Consider the following 21,986-nt stretch of genomic DNA (forward strand, 5'->3'; position numbering starts at 1 on the left):
TTTTTTTTTCTTTCTTTTTTTTTTTTCTTTCTTTTCTTTCTTTTTCTTTTCTTTCTTTTACTCATTTCTATTCAAAATTGCTCTTTGGGAGCTGCCAATAATCAGGCATCTCACATGAGTGAATGGATCTTTCTTGGTTGCTTCTCTGTTCTATGCAATAGGTGTGGACCTGCTAAATCTAACAAGTCAGTAAGACCTAGGAGGACTTGGGATTTATAAGGAGAAATGAGTCTTTGGGGTGAAAAGCTTTTTGGATGGACAAAGAAGGAGAAGTAGCAAGATCGGCCTCAGGACTTCTCACTCTGAGAGTTAGGTCTTCCTTTCTTGATTTTGGCATTCTGGTGGGTTTCTTGCTAATGCTAATGCTGGCCTTAATCTACAAGACACATGAAACTAATGCTGGTTTGAGTGACAACCTGGGCCCATGCTAGTGGATGGGGGAGCCTAAGAACTGCCTCACTAGGATGCGATGACGATTCTTACACAGGAGGCCCGGCCAACCCTGTTACTGGGAAAGCATTTCTGAGAGGATGGTGGTATGAATGATCTGGTGAGTGGCTCCCTATAGGCGACTCCAGTACACTATGACAGGAGGCTGTCACCCAGCAGGCATTCACTGGGCACTGCCTTGGCATCTGACCCCTATATGGGTGTGGGAGGAGTGAGTGGATGGGACACAGGAATAAAGTCAATGGGATATAGTGGGTCAATGAACAGTTGTGTTTACGTACAACTTTTGCACTATTAGCTGCATGTTATTAAGCAAATCACTCTTTTAGGCTTTACCAATCCTGTGCTCCAGGCTATTAACTATGGCCTCTTCTATACCATTCATCTCAGAAGAAAACTGAAGCTAAGTAGCTCTAAACTTTGCCCAGTAGCAACAGCTCTTGGTGGCAGATTGAGAACTAGAGCCAGGACAAATCCCATTCCAGCAGTCAGGTCACCCCTACCCTGCAATGCACATCTCTCCACAGATTCCTCCCCTAGACTTCTACTCTCCTTGTGCAGCCTGTGCAGATTGCCTGCATTCACAGCCCACCCAGGACCCATCTCCTCAGGAGGTGTTCTGCAGCTGCCAGGTCTGCCTCTGAGACCCATCTATACATAGGTGCTATACCCCTTGCCTTCATTCTCAGTGCTATACCCCTTGCCTTCATTCTCAGTGTCTTAATGTCTATGTTCTACATGGCTCCCAAAGTGGATGTTTTTCACCCAGAAATATGTTGATTTACTTTCTTATTTAAAGGCTGTGTCTTGTAGATTAAGGCCAGAGCCCTGAGCATAGTGTATATAACCCTTTGCACCCTGGCTCCTGCCTAATAAAGTTGAACCTTATCACTCTTTCTAGCCATTCCAGTAAGTGTTCCAACTGTGCTAAGTGACTCAGTTTCATCCCCTCTTTCTACATGCTGAACTTCTACTCCTGTTTCCAGCTTAGCTCATGCATTCTTTCTCTAGAAAGTTTCTCCTGTCTGCCTTGGCATATTTACCTGGGAGGTCCCACCAAACTTTCACATTCAGTAATCTAGTACTCATCACTTGGCCTTATAATTTTCTGCCTTCTTATTCGCTTCAACTTCTGTCTGACCTCCCGAAGGGTCAGCACAGAGTCTTTTATTTATTACCTAGCATAGAATCTGGCATAAAGATCCAACAAATAAATGTTTGAATAAATTTTTGAATTATGGAGAATGGATATATTCTATCTGGTTACAAACTGTCCTGCACTGTTTTTTTAATTCATCTTGTGCTACCTTTGTCTCTCTTCTGTTCTGTGGGGGCTGGTCTTCCATTCTGGCACAGTGCTAGAAACAGAGCATGGCCTCAGGAGCTAAAGTGCTGAATTGGGCTGAGCTGCACTGTCTTCCATGCCAGTCAGTGTAGCCTCAGCAGGGTGGGGAGACATAATCTCCTCCCTGCTTTTCCTCCAGGACTCAGTCCTGTGGAGGCAGAGGGTGGAGTTCAGGAAGGAAAGCCGGTGCTTCCATTTTTTCATCTGTCAGGTGTTGTGGCCCCACCTGGTGAATCAGCCCAACCAGAATGGGCTTAGTAAATCACGTGTTGGTGCTGCAAATACCCAGAGGCACTCTCCAAACTTCACAAAGCCTCCCTCCCTGCCCAGTCCAGGCATGTTCCCCAGTTCTCTGCAGAAGGCACTCTGTTGGAGAAGGCCACACCTTGGTTTACTTGTGTTCCAGGACAGCTGGACCTAAGAGGTAAGAAAGGCCACATGTGCTTCTAAGAAGGGAGACTACTCTTGTGTCTAGGAAGAGACTTTTTGATGAGATTTGGATGGGAGAGTAAATTCAGAGTTTAGATGGTCCTGTTACTGTTCAGCCTGCCCTGCCATGCCCTGCTGTGCCTGGATATGAAGGATGTGCCAACCCACAACCCATTGAGGTCATGGCAGGGCGCAAACAGATCCTGTATAAGTATACTTGATCATTGGATATATTTTCAGAATTTTAAACTGTGTGTTACAAACTGGGTATACATGTCAATTTGCTATGGATGTGATTGTTTTCTGTAAAAGCTATTTATTAAACTAAACTGAACTTTAACTTAGTTACACAGAAATTACTGTAATGGTGTTATCTACATGCTTATTCCTGCTCTTTATTTTACCCACTGCCCACCCAGAACAGTTGCTTGATTTCTACATGTATAGTGATCAGGCAGGGCTTATGCACTCCAGATATGATCCCTGCAGAAGTGAGATTTGAGATTTTATGAGGAAATCTGTTTAATGAAATCTGAACCCCTAAATTGCAAACTAAATCTAAGTGTGGCTTTCAGTCCTTTTTCATTAAAGAACCACTGAGGAACTACCTGTAGGGGAAACAGGAGGACAATATGAGGGGCGTGGTCCTGCCCCCAGAGGGCACCAGAGGGCACTTCTGAGGCCAGGGCTGGGAGTCCTGGGACAGAGAGGAGATTCTATTGTCATTCATATCCTTCTGGTTCATTGCTTTGTTTGCACAATGAACCATCTATTGCTTTTCTAATTTTTAGGAAAAAAAACACTCTCTTCTGGAGAGGAAAAACTGGTGAGAATCCTTAACAATTTCATCCAGTCCAGGTTTTGCTTCTTCAAAGGTCCTATTCTGTGGTTCCCTGCATGGCCCCCCTGTTGCATGGTGTCAGGTTAGCCAATTCACAGCCTTTTGGGCAGATTAACCTCAATCTCTGTGTATGCAGTTGTTTAAGGTATCTTCCATTAGCTCCCTTTGTGATTCTTTTTCTGGCCAACCTAGAGATTACAATATGGATTTCTAAAACTAGCTTTATTGAGGTATAATTTGTATATAATAGAATTCACCACTTTTAAGTGTAATTTGATGAGTTTTGACAAATGTGTTCAATTGCATAATTATCCCTACAATCATTATACAATCATCATATAGAACATTTCTATTCCCTGAAAATGTTCCCCTCTGCCCCTACCTAGTAAATCCCCTTCCCATGACCCCAGTAAACATGGGTGTGTTTTCTGCTACTTCAGGTGTCCTTTTCTTCTAGAGTCTCACATAAATGAAATGGCAGCTTAGGTGGCCTTTGGTGTTGGGCTTCTTTCACTTAGTAAAATGCTTTTGAGATTCAACCATGTTGTTCTGAGTGTGAGAAGTCCATTCCCTTATTGTGGCTATGTAGTGTTCCATGATGTCACTGTGTGATTATGCACCAGTTAGTGGACATTTGGATGGTTGACAGCTTGAATATTATGAATTATGAATACATCTATTGGAGCATTTGCTTAAAAATCTTTGTGTGAACATGTGCTTCACTTTTTTTCAGTAAAAACATAAGAGTAGAGGAGTGCCTGGGTGGTTCACTTTGTTAAGTGTCTGCCTTCAGCTCAGGTCACAATCTCAGGGTCCTGGGATTGAGCCCTGTGGTCCTGCTCCCTGCTCAGTGAGGAACCTGCTTATCTCTTGCCCTCTGCATGCTTATACCCCTTCTCTCTCTCTCTTTCTCTCTCTCTCTCTCTCGTAAATAAATAAAATCTTAAAAAATAAAATATAAGAGTAGAACCACCAATCTCATGGCAAGTGTGTAACTTTATAAGACACTACCAAGCTCTTTCCCAGTGGCTATACTGTTTTATACTCCCATCAGCAGTATGTGAGAGCTGTGGTTTTAATTTACATTTCCTTAAGGACTAAGAATGTTGGGCACTGTTTCATGAGTTCATTTGCCATCTGCCTAATCTTCTTGGTGAAGTGTATGTTCATATTTTTTGCCCATTTTTTTTATTGGGTTGTTTGTCTTACTACTGAGCTATAAGGGTGCTTTATATAGTCTGGATATAGTGCTGATCAGATGTATATTTTTCAAATATTTCCTTCCAGTCTGTGGCTTACCTTTCCATTTTTTTAACAGTGACTTTTAAGCAGTAAAATTTTTAAATTTGAGCAAAGTTTGATTTTCACTTCTTTTGCATGTTGTACAAGCTTTTTAATCCAAGATCATAAAGATTTTCAAGAGTGTTATGGGTTAGTTCTAACACTTAGGTATATGATCTATATTGAATTAATTGTATGTATGGTATAAGGTAGAGGGTTTTTTTATTTTGCATTTTTGCATATGATTATAGTTCTAGTACCATTTGTTAAAAAGACTAGTATTCTAGGGTTTGGTTTTTTTTAAAGATTTTATCTATTTGAGAGAGAGAGAGAGAGAGAGAGTACAGGCAATGGGGAGGGGCACAGGGAGAGCCAGACTCCTCGATGAGCAGGGAGCCCGATGTCGGCTCCATCCCAGGACCCTGTGACCATGACTTGAGCCAAAGGCAGTTGCTTAGCCAATTGAGCCACCCAGGTGCCCCTAGGGTTTGGTTTTTATATAGTCTTTTTTGATTTGTTATTAATCTAAAACATTATAAAAATATAGTACCTCATATATATGTTAACAAATGACCTTTTGTTCTTTCTCTTTTTCTGGAATACTTGAAATAGCAGTCTTATAATCCCTTGTGTGTACAGAGCCATTTGTGCTGGCAAATAGGAGAGATTTTATGTAAAGTAGACAGGGAGAGCTTCTTATTTGTTGTAGTCCAAGCAGAAACCATTATTCTAGCAGCAGTGACTCAGGAACATTACAATACTTAATTATGCAGGGATGGCGTGTGTATATGGGAAGGCAACTGATGTTCATTGAGCACATACTATATTTCAGGTACCTAATTTAACCCTTACAACAGTATGAGGTGAGAATAGCTATCTCATTTTGCAGATGGTAAATATGAGGCTCAGAAAGGATGGTTAACTGACCCACAGTAAACATTTCAGAGCTTGGAACTTTTTTTTCTTTCTGTTATACTGCCTTCACCAGTACTGGCAATTTTCATATTTTACTATATTAACTGTGTGTGTGTTCTCCATAGAAGGAGAATCAATGGAGTATATAGAGATGTATATAAGAGGAGATTTATTATAGGAATTGGCTTCTGTGGTTATGAAGGCTGAGAAGTCCCATGATCTGCCATCTGCAAGATGGAGAACCGAGGGAGCCAGTAGTATAATTCAGTTTGAGTCTAAAGTTCAAAGAATTAGAGGGCTGATGGTGTAAGTCTTGGCCTGGTTCCAAATAACTGAGAGCAGGGAGCACTGATCCCCAAGGGCAGGAGAAGGTGGATGTCTCAGCTCTACCAAAGAGAGTGAATCCTCCCTTCCTCCACTTTTTTGTTCTATTTGGGTCCCCAATAGATTGAATGATACCCACTTGCATTGGTGAGGCCAGTCTTCTTTCCTTAGTCTTCCCATTTAAATGCTAATAATCTCTTCCAGAGACACCTTCATAGATACGTCTATAAATAATGTTTCACTAGTTATCTGGGAATTCCTTAGCCCAGTCAAGTTGACACATAAAATTAACCACCATATTAATGATATTTTAAAAATACTTATTTATTCATTTATCCATTTATTTGAGAGAGAGAGAGAGAGAGAGCACAAGCAGGGGGACCAGCAGAGGGAGAGAGAAAAGCAGGCTCTTTGAGGGAGCAGGGAACCTGACATCAGGCTCAATCCCACAACCCTGGAATCATGACCTGAGCCAAAAGCAGGCCCTTAGCCAACTGAGCCACCCAGGAGTCCCCACATTTATGATATTTTAGAATGAACTATCACTTACCAAATGAAGGTATATTTGGCAAACAAAGAGAACTCAGGCCTCAGGGTAAAAGGGTACGAGCCTCTGAAGTCCAAGTTACAGACCAGAGACAATGAGGGTAGATGTCTGCATCAACAGCAGCCAGAATGAACGGTCCCCAGCTCCATATGGATCCATACTGGTGGCCGGCCACTCATGCCAGGGACTGGCCACTGGTTCAGTGGAATTTAAGTCTGCATGGAAATAGTGGCAATCATCCTCTAGGGTGATGAAAATTGAATAAGATAGCACAGGTAAAATTTCTATCATTTGGTAGGAATGAATTAGCATTAGCCTGTTGGCCCTGATCACCACGCTAGGGGAGGACAGAGGAATGTAGTTCCTATAGAATTTCAATGAAAGGAAGAATATAAGACACAGTGAGCTCTAGAAATGCTAGCTCCCATCCTCTAATGCTACCGGATGAAAATATTTCTGTGACAGTGCACTTCCAGCCCATCATTGAACATGGCTCTGTTTTTTAAACCACAGCACATGCAGGAAAATGTATATACCATTTGCTTCTATGAAACAAAAGACATGCAGTGTTTGCATAAGTGATAGCTGGTTACTAAGTGAGCTGAAGCTGCTAACTGTGAGTCTAGGAATGTTAGCCTCCTGCCACAGAAGATCTTGCTTTCCATTATGGATGTATGGGACCTGAAAGGCCGCAGGTCAGGGTGAGCAGGTGTGAAGGTCACTCCACCCAGAAGCAGGAGGCATAAACATTGCCACATTGTTTAATTTTTCCCTAGCTTCAGTTGTGTTAATTTTAAAATTAAAGAGGAAAAGACCCAGTATTTGTTGAATATCTACTATTTGCTGGGCATTTTACACCTATTTTTTTCATTTGAGCACAAACATACATACATGATATAGCATTTTTTCCTTAAATCTTACCGATAAGGAAACTGAAGTTCAGGCAAGTCTGATACCTTTACCCACAGACATAAGGCTAAGTGGTAGTTCTTTCTAACAACAGGATCTTTTAATTTTTCTGAGACACCATGCTGCTACTAATTCAAAATTGTCATAATAGTACACAAATTGTGAAGAACAAATGAGTTAATGAATGCAAAGTTTGCATGCTGTCAAGTACAATGGACCTATTTTAGCTGTAGTTTTTTATGTTTAAGTAACTAACTGAACCTTTATATTAACTGTACAGTAAACATGCCAGAAGAAATATAGAAGTCCAGGCAGAATAGAGGGCTATACATGTGCATGCTAAGATTAATATTTAAATATGTAAGTAGGAAAAACTGCATTTTGTTTGTAGTATGGTTGTTTCATATTATCCACATTTTTCTCCTGTACCATGAACATAAAAATGCTATTATGCCCCCAGATAAGAGCCCTGGGTGGGCCAGGAGCATGGACAGATCTTTTGAATACAGTCCTGGATATGAATATAAGACATACATGTAGCCAAGTCCTGTGCAGCAGGGCCACTGGAGCTAAAGCCCATTCGAGCACAGGGCAGTGTGCTGCAAGTAAACATGCACTTTTTCAAGTCCTTCTGCAGGCCTGGGAAGGAGGCCTTCCACGGGTATCAGCCCAGGATGAAAGAAAATTATCACTTTCCCAGATCAGGAAACTAATAGTGGAGGAGTGAGTCAACCCTGTATTTGTCTGTATGTCCCTTGTGCCAAGCCCAGAGCCTGGCATGGAACAGAGACTTAACACAAGATGGCCAATGAAAGAATTAAAAATGAAGGAAGGAATACAAGATTGTGGATTTAGGTCTGGGAGAGTTCATGAGATGGCAGCACTGAGTAGATTGATGAGTTGGTCAGAGAGAAGAGAGAGACCTGGATTCTCAGGTGGAAATGATAGGACTCTGATTGGGCAGATGCTTCAAGGCCTCATAGGGAGCCAGAACACACCCATGACAAGAAGGAGTGTGTGAAAAACAGGGAAATGATAGGCAATAAAAAGCTGCAGACTGAAGCTGCTCCTTTTTATGTACTAAGGCAGAAGGGTTCTGCAGCTCACACAAACACACTCCTGGTGGAGCCAGGTTTAAGTGATAGGACAGATGTTAGCTACTAAGAGCACTATATTGGACTGCCAGGCTACAACAGAGCATGGGTTCAGTTTGATGTGAGGGTGTGCCAGAAAATTTCCTCTCAATCTCAAAAATATACATATATCTCATATTCACAATTTTTCCCCGATTCATAGAATTCTTTACCATAGCTACATCTTGCACATAACCCCCTATAGCTCAGAGCCAGTGAAGGGGTGTCCGAGCTTTGCCACATTTGGAATCTTTCTGACTTCTGCCCCAGCTCACTGCCTTCCTCTTCTGCTTTGAAGCATATGACTACTTTGGGCTTGCCAAAGTAATCCAGGGTAATCTCTTTATCTTAATTTTAACTGATTATTAATCTCAATATCTGCAAAATCATTTGTGTCATGTAATTTATGTATGAACGTGATACTGGGGGCAAAAATTTTGCCTTCTGCACGCTCTTGCCTCCAACTCAAAAGGGGGGATCAGAATTGATAACAGGGAGTTAAGATACAGTCTAATTATTGCTACAAGAAGAATAAACACAGTGCTGTGGTGTACTTAGGAAGTCTATTTGAAGCAGGGGCAGCTTCCTGGAGGAAGAATATCTGATGTGATGGATAGAATTTAGCAAGGGTGGGAAAGTCCCAAGCAGAAAGAATAATGCTATTCTGCTGCACAGTGGCTCATTGTTGTTGGCCTATGGAATTCACTTCAGGGAGCCTGAGATACAGGGCAGTGAAAGGACAGATAAGAGAGCTGCCAAAGGCTCTAAGCAAGGAGCTGAGATGATCAGATTTTCATTTTAGAAAGGTTGTCTGATAGTACTATGGGAATGGACAGGACTGTATTTAAAGAGGAGGCTGGCAAACTAATGAGACTGTTGCGGTAATCCAAGCAAGATGATGATGGCTTGAAAAGTAGAAATACCAGTGTGAGGGAGAGAGGTGAATGTGATACAATGTGGGATTGAGCATGAGAAAGTACCAAGTTATGAGTGATCCCTGAGTTCCTAGCTTGGCTGACTAGATGCAAAATGGCACCATTTCACAGAGACTAGAAGAGAGACAGAACAGTGGAAAGCATGAGTTCAGTTTTAGAGATATTTAATCATTTGAAGTGGCTATGACAATGAGAGGTGATGTTCCATGGATAGCTCTAAGATAGTGATAAGGTTTGGAGGTCATCAGTGAATGACTGGAAACATTCTTGATGTTTCTTGATGTGGAAGGGAGGAAGAGGAGCCAGAGAAGGAGGAAGAAGCAGCAGGTATAGAAGAAGGAAACCCAGGTGGGTATGGTGGCTCAAAGCCAAAGAATAGAGTTTCAAGAAAGAAGTTGAGGTCAGGTGCTCTTGAGAGGTCAGGTTAAATGAAGACCAAAATGTGCACTGGATTTAGCACCAGCAAGGTCACACTGGTGATCTATTAGAGTAATTCCCATAGATGGTGGGCAGGATCAGGTGGTATTGCATTAAAGAGCGACACATAAGGGATGACTCAGTCAGTTAAGTGGCTGTCTTCAGATCAGGTTATGATTCCAGGGTCCTGCTCAGAGGAGAGTCTGCTTCTCCCTCTCCCTCTCTTGCTCCCCTTGTTGGGCTCTCTCTCTCTCTCTCATAAATAAATAAAATCTTTTTTAAAAAGTGACATAGAAGGTAAGATAAGGAGAGTAGCGAGTAGCTGGAGGGAACTAATGTCAAGAAAGTTGGGAGGACAGAGGAATATTGAAAAAGAAAACCAGAGCCAGGGGCATCACAAAGCCAGATTTCAGGTTGTACTACAAAGCTGTGGTCATCAAGATAGTGTGGTTCTGGCACAAAAACAGACACATAGATCAATGGAACAGAACAGAGAACCCAGAAATGGGTCCTTAACTCTATGGTCAACTAATATTCAGCAAAGGAAGAAAGAATATCCACTGGAAAAAAGGCAGTCTCTTCAATAAACGATTCTATGAAAATTGGACAGCCACATGCAGAAGAATGAAACTAGACCATTCTCTTACACCAGACACAAAGATAAACTCAAAATGGATGAAAGATCTAAATGTGAGACAAGAATCCATCAAATTCCTAGAGGACCTAGGCAACATCTTTTTTAAACTTGGCCACAGCAACTTCTTGCAAGATACATGTATGAAGGCAAGGGAAACATAAGCAAAAATGAACTATTGAGACTTAATCAAGGGATCCCTGGGTGGCACAGCGGTTTAGCGCCTGTCTTTGGCCCAGGGCGCGATCCTGGAGACCCGGGATCGAATCCCACGTCGGGCTCCCGGTGCATGGAGCCTGCTTCTCCCTCTGCCTGTGTCTCTGCCCCTCTCTCTCTCTCTCTCTCTGTGACTATCATAAATAAATAAAAAAAAATTTAAAAAAAATACTAAAAAAAAAAAGAAAGAAAGAGACTTAATCAAGATAAAAAGCCTCTGCACAGCAAAACAAACAGTCAACAAAACTGAAAGACAACCTACAGAATGGGAGAAGATATTTGCAAATGACGTATCAGATAAAGGGCTAGTTTCCAAGATCTATAAAGAACTTCTTAAACTCAACACCAAAGAAACAAACAATCTAATCATGAAATGGATAAAAGACAGGAACAGAAATTTCACCAAAGAAGACGTAGACACGGCCAATAAGCACAGGAGAAAATGGTCCGCAAAACCACAATGAGATACCACCTCACACCAGTGAGAACGGCAAAAATTAACAAGACAGGAAACAACAAATGTTGGAGAGGATGTGGAGAAAGGGGAACCCTCTTGCACTGTTGGTGGGAATGTGAACTGGTGCAGCCACTCTGGAAAACTGTGTGGAAGTTCCTCAAAGAGTTAAAAATAGAGCTACCCTACGACTCAGCAATTGCACTACTGGGGATTTACCCCAAAGATACAGATGCAGTGAAAAGCCAGGATGCCTGCACCCTAATGTTTATAGCAGCAATGTCCACAATAGCCAAACTGTAGAAGGAGCCTCAGTGTCCATTGAAAGATGAATAAAGAAGATGTGGTATATAATTTTTCTTTGTTTTTTTTTTTAGATTTATTTATTCATGAGAGACACAGAGAGAGAGGCAGAGACACAGGCAGAGGGAGAAGCAGGCTCCATGCAGGGAGCCCAAAATGGGATTCCATCCCGGGTCTCCAGGATCATGCCCTGGGCTGAAGGCAGTGCTAAACCGCTGAGCCACTCAGGCTGCCCAAGATGTGATATATATATATATATATACATAATGGAATATTACTCAGCCATTAGAAACAACAAATACCCACCATTTGTTTCGATGTGGATGGAACTGGAGGGTATTATGCTGAGTGAAGTAAGTCAATCAGAGAAGAAAAATCATTATATGGTTTCACTCATACGGGGAATATAAAAAATAGTGAAAGGGATTATAGGGGAAAGGAGAGAAAATGAGTGGGAAAAATTAGAGAGGGTGACAAAACATGAGAGACTCCTAACTCTGGGAAATGAACATGGGGTAGTGGAAGGGGAGGTGGGTGGGGGGATGGGGTGACTGAGTGACAGGCACTGGGCAGGGCACTTGATGGGATAAGCACTGGGTGTTATGCTATATGTTGGCAAATTGAACTTTAATTTCATATATATATAATCATAATATAAATATAATATATATAATTATAATATATATATATAATATATATAATAAAAAAAGTTGGGAGGAGGACTTTACTTTAAATGAGAGAATGAAAATTATGCTTAAGTGCTATTGGGAGAAAGCCAGTGGAAAGTTGAACTTACAGAAAAGACAAGATTGTCATTGGAGTTTGGAGGGCTCACATCAGCAGGAGAAGGTGTGACTGGGAACACATACAGGAGAAAGGGAATGGGACTGAAAGTGTACTTGAAAGGAGGAAGAGATGAATGACACTTAAGGGAATGTAAAGGAGGAGACAAAATTTGAGGGTACTCTTGAGTGACAATGTTGTCTCCATTAAGGAGGTGATCAGATCACCTGGAAGAGACAAGTAAAAGATGTGGAGCAGGAGAATTGGGTGGCAGGAAGGTCTGAAGTAGCCTTGTGGAGAATGAGAGAGTAATTACTGGAAGAATTGCAGAGCAACAGTAAGCACCCATGTCTGAGGAGCCACAAGGGGCTTGTTGTTCCCACTACATCTTCCTGAGTGCACACTTAACAAGGTGGGCCTTGGCCTGGGGCAAATGAAAAGATTTTCGTTAGGGCGATAAAAACAGATTTTTAAGAAATTTTAAAGTATAAATGCAAGACACATTATTTATTCCTTATCTTTAGTGATCATCTGGAATCCTGTAATTCACAGGTTTGGGTAGATGGCTCACAGCATTACTAATTTATCACATTGAAGATCATGAAGCAAGGCTCTCCAGGCATGGCCAATTGTTAAGATTCGGAAGTATAGCATATCTCTCCACTTACGTGTCTTCTCTAGTGTCCTTATTTTTTCTTCATTATTGAAAGATATTTTCCCTGTCTACAGAATTTTTAGTTGGCAAGTTATTTCCTGTAAGCTCTTAAAAAATACCCACTTTCTTCCACTGCCATAGTTTTAGATGCAAAATCAACTGTCATTCAAAATGTGTTTGCTACAAGAGTATGTCATTTCTCTCTGGCTGCTTTCAGGATTTTTTCTTTGTCTTTAGTCTTCATAAGTTCAATTATGCTGTTCTTGGCATGGAATTCTTTCTATTTATTCTACTTGGAGTTTGCTCAGCTTTCTGAGTCTTTGTAAATTTGTATCTTTTGCCATATCTGAGAAATTTTTAGCCATCATTTCTTCAAATAGTTTTGCAGTGCTATACTCTCTCTCCTCCTTATGAGACTCTGATGATACAAATATGAGCTTATTTATTATGATGTCACATATCCCTGAGACTATTAATATTGCTACAGTCTCTTTTCTCTCTGTTGTTCAGATTGGGAAAGTTCTATTGATCTTTCTTCAAGTTTATTGATTCTATCCTGTATCATCTCCCCTCTGCTTCTGTGCCTAGCCAGCATATTTTTTTCTTTTTTTAAGACTTTATTTATTTGACAGAGAAAGAGACAGAGACAGAGAGACAGAGAGACAGAGACAGAGGGGAGGGAGAAGTAGGCTCCCTGCTGAGCAAGGAACCTAACTTGGGGCTTAATTCCAGGACCCTGGGATCATGACCTGAGCCAAAGAGAGACACCCAACCGACTGAGCCACTCAGACAACCCAGATTTTTCTTTCTCTTATTATATTCTTCAGTTCTATAATTTCCATTTGATTCTTTTTCATTAAAAAGAAAACTATTCCCTATTTTTTTTCCTGTTTTCTTGTTTTTATTAGTTTCCAGAAAATTCATAATTGCTTATTGAAGCATTTTTATGATGGCTGCTTTAAAATTTTGTCAAATAACTGACATTTGGGATCCCTGGGTGGCGCAGCGGTTTGGCGCCTGCCTTTGGCCCAGGGTGCGATCCTGGAGACCCGGGATCGAATCCCACGTCGGGCTCCCGGTGCATGGAGCCTGCTTCTCCCTCTGCCTGTGTCTCTGCCTCTCTCTCTCTCTCTCTCTCTCTCTCTCTCTGTGACTATCATAAATAAATTTTTAAAAAAATTTTAAAAAAATAAAATCTTAAAAAAATATATTAAAAAAAATGACTGACATTTGATTCATTTTGGTGTTGGTATCTGTAGATTGTCTTTTCTCATTCATGTAGGGATTTTCCTGGTTCTTGGTAAGACCAGTGATTTTCAGTTGTATCTAAGACATTTGGATATTATAACACTCTGGATCCTATTTAATCTTCCTTTAGTAGTAGGCAATACCCAGTTGAGATGTACTGCTAGGGCATGGTGGATGTGTAATGTTAAACTTCATACTGGGCCTTGACAATAACAGCCCAATAAAAATGGAGCACTGACTGACATTGCCTCTTTCTGTACAGGAAGGGGAAGCAGAGGGCTGACTCATACCACACTGTTGCTTCAGGGAGGGGTGGAAGCTTAGGGGTGATGGCACCAGAGAAGAAATGGGAAGGGAGGCATGAGGAGGGATAAGCAAGCCAGCCTTTCACCAGCCTTTCCACCTATGTGATGCTGGGTTGGGGTAGAGTCTTCGCTGGGGGATAGGAGGTAGTAGTGAAACATGGTGGTAATTACCTCCTTCTCATTCTGCCTTGTTAAGTCTGATTGTTATTGGTTTGGGATTGAGGTTCAGCACCCTGCTGGCACTCTGATGGCAAAGGAGTCAGAATACCACCTGCTTCCACTGAACAGGATATCTGCCTTCTGCTGGGGTCACTGACATTGCCCACTAGGGGCAATACCCACAGATGAGAAAACTGGAGCATCACCTCCTTCCTGGGAACAGGTGGAGTATCTCTGAGCACTCACCCTGCTGAAACCAGAGTGAGATGAGACAATGTGGTTTTCACTGGTGTTTGGCTGGAACAGGGAAGGTGTTGCCAAAAAGGTATTCTTTTGTGAGGCTACCCTTGTCCCGGACCTTTCATTAGGGCAGTTTTTGTTTGAGCCTATTGTGAGCTTAGGTTTACAGGTTCTTCAATATACATGTAAGCAATAAGAAAGCCAGTGGACTCATGTCATTCCTTAAGTCTAGAAGGTCCTAAACAGCCACCTTCTTCTTCCCACTCTTCAGAGACTTACTGTCTTGTTGTCTTGTGCCTACAGTTATTTAGTTGTAAGGGGGAGGATGTGGGAGCAATGAGGCTGCTCCATCTTTGGCAGAACCAGAAGTCCTTTAATGTCTTCCAAGAAACTTTTAAATTGAAACTGAAATTTTGCATTTAAAGTAAAAATTTTTTTCCATGAAGATTATGGACATATATTTATATATATTCTTATGTACTAAGGTATTTGATGTTGTGTTTATAAAAATATGTCTTTTTTACAAGAAAGGATCAGAGAAAATCTTCAGAAAGCCACAAAATAAGTAATAAAGTGGCAATACATACATATCTATCAATAATTACTTTGGATGTAAATAGACTAAATGTTCCAAACAAAAGACATAGGGTGACAGAATGGATTAAAAAAAAATAAGTCCTATCTATATGCTGCCTACAAGAGACTCATTTTAGACCTAAAGACACCTGCAGATTGAAAGTGAGGAGATAAAAAAAAAAACCTATCATGCAAATGGATGTCAAAAGAAAGCTGGAGTAGCAATACTTATGTCAGATAAAATAGACTTTAGAACAAACACTGTAACAAGAGACAAAGGACATTATATCATAATAAAGGAAACAATCCAACAAGAAGATATAACAATTGTAATTATTTATGCACCCAAGATATAAGCACCCAAATGCACAAACACTTAATAGCAAACATAAAGGAACCAATTGATAATAATACAATAATAGTAGGGGACTTTAACATCCCACTTACATTAATGGGCAGATCTTCTGAACAGAAAATTAGTAAGGAGACAGTGACTTTGAGTGATACACTTATACAAATGGATTTAACAGATATATTCAGAACATTCTACCCTAAAACAGCAAAATACACATTCATTTCAAGTGTACATGGAATATTCTCCAGAATAGATCACGTTAGGCCACAAAACAAGTCTCAACAAATTAAAAATATCAAAGTCATACCATGCATCTATTTCAACTACATGGTATGAAACTAGAAGTCAACCATAAGAAAAAATCTGGGAAGACCACAAATACATGGAGGCTATATAACATGCTACTAAATAATGAAAGGGTCAACCAGAATATCAAAGAAGAAATAATAAAGTAAATGGAAACAAATGAAAATGGATGACATTTTATATATATATTTACATATATATATACATATAAATTTTTATATATTTACTCAGCTAGAGAACTCTTACTATGACAATGGCAACTATTTCTCTTATTTATTAATTATATTTCCCCCTTATTCATGTGAGACACAGAGAGGCAGAGACATAGGCAGAGAGAGAAGCAGGTCCCTGCAGGACCCTGGGATCATGTCCTGAGCTGAAGGCAGACACTCAGCCACTAAGCCACCCATGTGCCCTTATTTATCCCCTTTTTAATATTTATTCAGTCATTTATTCCTATCAGTATAGGCTTATGGATAATTATTCTCTCTTTGGGTTATAATTCAATAATATGGTTATCTTGTTACTTAAATGATTCCAAAATGGGGAGAATTGGCTTAGTAATATTAAGTAATAGTAGTATAAAGCAGTATTAAGTCCTTAAATACATGAAAAGCACACTTGCTTTATATATTTATGTCTACTTTGATTTCTTTGATTAGTACTGATTAAAAAGCCATGCTGATGAAATATAGCATATAGGTCCTAAATTTTTTCCTTAGATTTATACGTAGGGATATAATTTTTGGCTACGATTTTTATAATTCAAAAAATGCTATTTTTTATTTCAAATTCTAATTGTTCATCCCTAGTATATAGAAATACAACTTATTTTGTTTCTTGACCTTATCGTCTTGAAACCTATTAAAACCTCCTGTTAATTCTAGGAGGGTTTTTTTTTTAATTTCCTTTGGTATGTTCTTTTTTTTTTTTAAGATTTTACTTATTCATGAGACACACACATACACACACACAGAAAGAGAGACAGAGAGAGAGAGAGGGGGGCAGAGACACAGGGAGACTCCATGCAGGGAGCCGGATGCGGGACTCGATCCTGAGACTCCGGGATCATGCCCTGGGCCGAAGGCAGGCGCTTAAACTGCTGAGCCACCCAGGGATTCCCCCCTTTGGAATTTTCTATGTAGAAAATCGCACATAGACTATTTAGTTTCTTCCATTTCTTCCATTTTAATCTGTATTCCTTTTATTTCTTTCTATTGTCTTATTACACTGGCTAGGACTACAGAGTTCAGTATTGAGTAAGAGTGATAAGAGAAAACACCCTGGCCTTGTTAAAGACTTAGGGAGAAAGCATTCAATTTTTCCTATTAAGTATGGATTTAGCCTTAGGATTTTTTATAGATTACATTTATCAAGTCCAGAACATTTCTTCCGCTGTTTGCACTCTTCATTTCTGTGTGTAGACCCAAGATTCAGCCTGCTATCATGTTCCTTCTGCCTGAAGAAGTTTTAACATTTCTTATACAGTAGGCCTGCTGGAAATTAATTCTTCAATTTTTGCTAGGAAAATCTTTGTTTTTCCTTCATGTTTGAAAGATTCTTTTGCTGGATATTTTTTTTCTTTCAGCTCTTTAAAGAGGTCACTCCACTGCATACTAGTTTCCATGATTTCTGATAAGATTTTTGCTCTAATTCTTATCCTCGTTTGTCTCTATTATTGTGTCTCTTTATCTGCTTTGAAGATTTTCTCTGTCTTTGGTTTTCTGCAGATTAAGTATGATATTCATACATGTGAACTTTTTTCTTTTATATTTATCTTACTTGAACTTTATGAATTTGTAGCTTAATATGGTCACTTATTTGAGGAAATTCTTGGACTTCTTGTTTCAAATATTTTTTTCTGCCTTGTTCTCTCTCTCCTCTCCTTCTAGGATTCTAATCATGACATGTGTTAGATCATTTGGTATTAGTCTTGGAAGTTTGAGTTTCCTATATCCCTGCAGATGCCCGTCTCTCATATTTTGGGCCAGTACTTTGCTCTGCAACCTCAGCTCTCAGATGGCTCCAAAAAAAGTTGTGAATTTGAAACTATTGCTTTTTCATTTTAAGAGTAAGAGTGATGCTCCTTTGAGCTCATTTGTATCACAAGGCAGAAGCTGCAGTTAGAATGCTGTCTTGGAATATGCTAATCCAGTCATATGCCTTCATTTACAAATGAGGATGCTGAGGTACAGAAAAGGGAAGTGAGTTGCATATAAGTCAAATTCTCATCACAATGAGAGTCACTTACTTTTTACCTCTCTAAGCTGTGGTTAAATGCCTATTTCCCATTGGAAAGGGATTCTAGACTAGTTTCTCAGGTGATTCAGTTCACCATTTAGAGTAGTCCATGGGGAAGGAGAAAAGGTTTCAGAGGCCAATGTGAGGGCATGCAGCCAGATAATAGGGTGCCTTTAGTAGGTGCCCAGCAGTGAGACATTAGAGTCTAATAGAGAAGACAAGTAAAAAACTACAGTAGTTTTCTGACTGGCCCAAGTGACTCTAAAGATAAACCACATCACGTCTTAAACTCTTTATTGGCTTCCTCTCAACTAAGAATGAGATCCAAATCTCCAACACACCTACAAGTCCCCACAGTATCTGGCCTTTACCTCCTTTTGCCTTCCCCCATGAGGTCACAGTGGCCTGTCCTATTGGATCACTTGAGCCAAAGTGTCTAGACCTGTGAGTTATGCTTTTTCCTTGACCTAGAATGCTCTCCTCCCTAACCCTTTCCACAGATGGTTCCTGTTCAGCTTTCAGGTCTCAGAGTAAACACTTTCCCTAATCATTCATTGCCCCTTGGCTTTTATCCCTTTACAACCTTCATCTGAATTTTTAATTATGCACACACATGTCCTTGTTTGCTGTTTGTGTGTCTTTGGGGGCAATGGCAAGGTCTACTTGATTCACCTGTATACCTCCAGATTTTGGTATTGTTGAATAATACTGATGATTGCAGCATTATGTGTTATGTGAGAAGGTGGAGATGTACACCTTCTGGTGGGTACAGAGTAGGTAAATATGCCCTCATCTGACATAGAAGAAGAAATGAAGAGTGCTAAGGACCCATCTTGCTACCAAGCCCCTCAGGGACCTTACTTGCCATCAGTAATGGCCTACTTTTACACTTCTCCCCCTGGCACTTATGAAACTTCATCTCTCATAACACAGTTCAAAGGGAAGCCCCCGTGAGAACTTCTTCCCTCTAAAATCATTCATTTTCATGTGTGTGTATAGTTTTTGTTTATACTGTTGGTAGAGCATGCAGCACATTTCACACTTGCTAGTTGCCTAGCTGCTTGTTCCTTTGTTAGTTTAGAACTCCTCTGATAGAGGATCCCTGAGTGGCTCAGCAGTTTAGCACCTGCCTTCAACTTGGGGTGTGATCCTGGAGTCCCAGGATCAAGTCCCACATCGGGCTCCCTGCATGGAGCTGGCTTGCCTCTCTCTCTTGAATAAATAAAATATTTTTTTTTTTTAAAAAGAACTCCTCTGGTAGAAGGGGCTTTGTTTTGTGTGTCTTTTATTTCAAACCATCTCTGGTACATAACAGTTCTAGTAAATGGCAACTTCTTCTAGAGTGTCTTATGGTTTGTTTCCCTCTCTCCTTTTGCTCTTTTCCCCCTTCCCATGTGTTCATCTATTTTCTTTCTTAAATTCCATGTATGAGTGAAATCATATGGTATTTGTCTTTCTCTGTCTGACTTATTTCACTTAGCATAATACACTCTACCTCCAACCACGTGACCGTAAAAGGCAAGATTTCATTTTTGATGGCTGAGTAATATTCCACTCTAGGTATATGTGTGTGTGTGTGTGTATCACAGTCACAGCTATATATATATATATATATATATATATATATATAATCACATCTTTTTTATTAAATGGCAACTTCTTAAGTGGCTCTGAATCCAGAATTTTGGCAAATGCATCTGTACTTTCCCAGAAAAATCAGACAAAGCAGTAGATTGCTATAGGGCCTTTGAAAATAAAAAGTGTCTGATTTATGTGGAAATTCAGGCTGAGCATATAGAATGAGGGCTAATTAAAGGAAAAGGCCATTTAGGATTCTAGAATATTCTTTTTTTTAAAAGATCTCATTTTTAAGTAATCTCTACACCCAACAACGGGGCTTCAACCCATAACCCTGAGATCAAAAGTCACACACTCCACCTGACTGAGCCACGCACCCCAAGATTCTAGAATATTTTTAAGTAAACATAATAGTAATACTTCCAAGATCATATTTAACTCCCATTGATTGCCTAAAAGGACTTTCCAGATAGAAGAAATCTTGTCACCTAACAAATGAGTAAAAACTAAGTGCATGTAGTGCATGTAGGTACAGTGAGGTAGAAATTGCTTGAATCCTTGGGCAGTGTAGAGAATACATTTGCCTTATAACTTCATCAGTGGGAACAACTGACCTAAAATCCCATGCTTTTAGAGAGTAAAAAAGGTAAATATGATCAGATCAGGTCCAAACATCACGGAGGGGTAGGGAATGAGGTTGAGTAAGTGAGCGGCTCTGTCCATAGGTAATAGGGCAGCTTGCTTTAAAACTGAGGGAGCTTCTAGGGCTCCTCAGACCTCCCCAACTTTCTTCTTTTTCTGTCTGTCTCTCTACACCCCCACTAAATAACTGTCACTGCATTCTGTTCATTAATTCACCTGACAAACATTTACTGGAAAACCTTGCCCAACTGTGTGCCACACCCTGAGCTGTGACTGAGGAGTCATCAGGTGCTCCTTGAGCAACCAGAGGATAGACTGCAGTGGGACTCACCCTCCCTCTTGTCTGAGGCCTCTGTGAACTGCAGTCTAACTCCAATTATTTGAATAAGAGTTTCCTTTTGTTAAAACACACACACACACACACAATGTTTCTTTACTCAAGTAGAGTAGTAAAATATTTCATTTCTATAGTAAAATACATTCCAAATTGGAAAACTGAAAAAATAAGATGCTCTGCCTCTGCTGGCACAAGTCTAATATATACAATAAGCAGGAAATGTGTGTGTAAATCTGGATGTACCTTTGAATATTATGCTTGGGGGAAATGATCTGTGAAAATAAAATCATAAGATTTTCAGATCTTTAGCCACAGAATTGAAACAGCCATCCATTGCATGGTGATCCTGTGTGATTCTGTATCCCTCAAATACTTACTTTGTGTTTACTCTGTACCCCCGGAACAGATGCAGCAGGAGATGATGTGTGTATGACACAATTTATGTCCCCAAAGTTTTTGTGACCAGTTAGTTGTGAAAAGAACTGATAGAATTTATATTCCACATGTATCATAGAGAAATCAATATAACTTAGAGTGGCAGAAGAATATTTAGAATTTTTGGAGGGCTCTAATTTCCTTCCTTCGTCTTTCTTCAAATCCAGTAAGATAAGTGCACTCAGCCTTATGGCAGCCACTGACAGAAATGTGAACTCAGACAACTGAGAAAAATAGGCCTATAACCCAGACTCTACTACACTAAAAAGACCATGAGCTTTCTCTGGAAAGCAACATCGTTATATGTGACACAGTGCTTGTGTTCCTTGCCAGTGTTGTGCTACACATGCCTACTGGTAGACAACATGGAAAACTCTCATGTGGGCTAAAACCAAGGGGTCAGCAGGACTGTGTTCCCTTCCAGAGGCTCTAGGAAGAATCATTTACTTGCTTTCTCCAGCTTCTGAAGGCTGCCCACATTCCTTGGCTTATGGCCCTCCCTGAATCACTCTGTTTCTGCTGCCATTATCACACCTCCTTCTCTGACTCTCCTGCCTCTTATTTTTCCCCTAAAAGGATCCTCATGATTACATCAGGCCCACCCCAATAATTCAGCATAATCTTCTCAAGATATTTAACATAACCACATCTGTAAAATCCCCTTTGCCATAAAAGGTAACTTTGACAGCTTTCAGGGATTAAGATATGGATATCTTTTGGGAGAGATGGACATTATCCTGTCCACCATACTCTAGAAGAAATGATAGGAAAAATCTTTGTGATCTTAAGTTGGAATGAGTCTTTAAAATTCAACACATGACCTACATGACCTACAAAAACGAATAAATTAGGCTTCATCAAAATAAAAACTTTTCACTCTGCAAATTAAAAATAATTATCAATAAAATGAAAAGGCAAGTCATAGACTGGAAGAAATGTTGCAAAAGATATATCAAACAAAAGACTTATATCTAGGATCTGTAAAGTAGTCTT

At 40.1% G+C, this 21,986-nt stretch overlaps 1 long non-coding RNA gene across 1 annotated transcript in view; it reads left to right on the forward strand.

The window, feature by feature from the left end:
- Window positions 1-2,105: 2,105 nt before the first annotated feature.
- LOC140611789 (uncharacterized) overlaps window positions 2,106-21,986 on the forward strand; it is a 31,975-nt gene continuing 12,094 nt past the window's right edge. Inside the window, exon 1 of the long non-coding RNA XR_012013012.1 lies at window positions 2,106-2,219. This is a non-coding gene — a long non-coding RNA (uncharacterized lncRNA). The remainder of the gene's footprint in view (window positions 2,220-21,986) is intronic.

Source organism: Canis lupus, chromosome 20 (assembly GCF_048164855.1).
Source record: "Canis lupus baileyi chromosome 20, mCanLup2.hap1, whole genome shotgun sequence".
NCBI classification, from domain to species: Eukaryota; Metazoa; Chordata; class Mammalia; order Carnivora; family Canidae; genus Canis; species Canis lupus.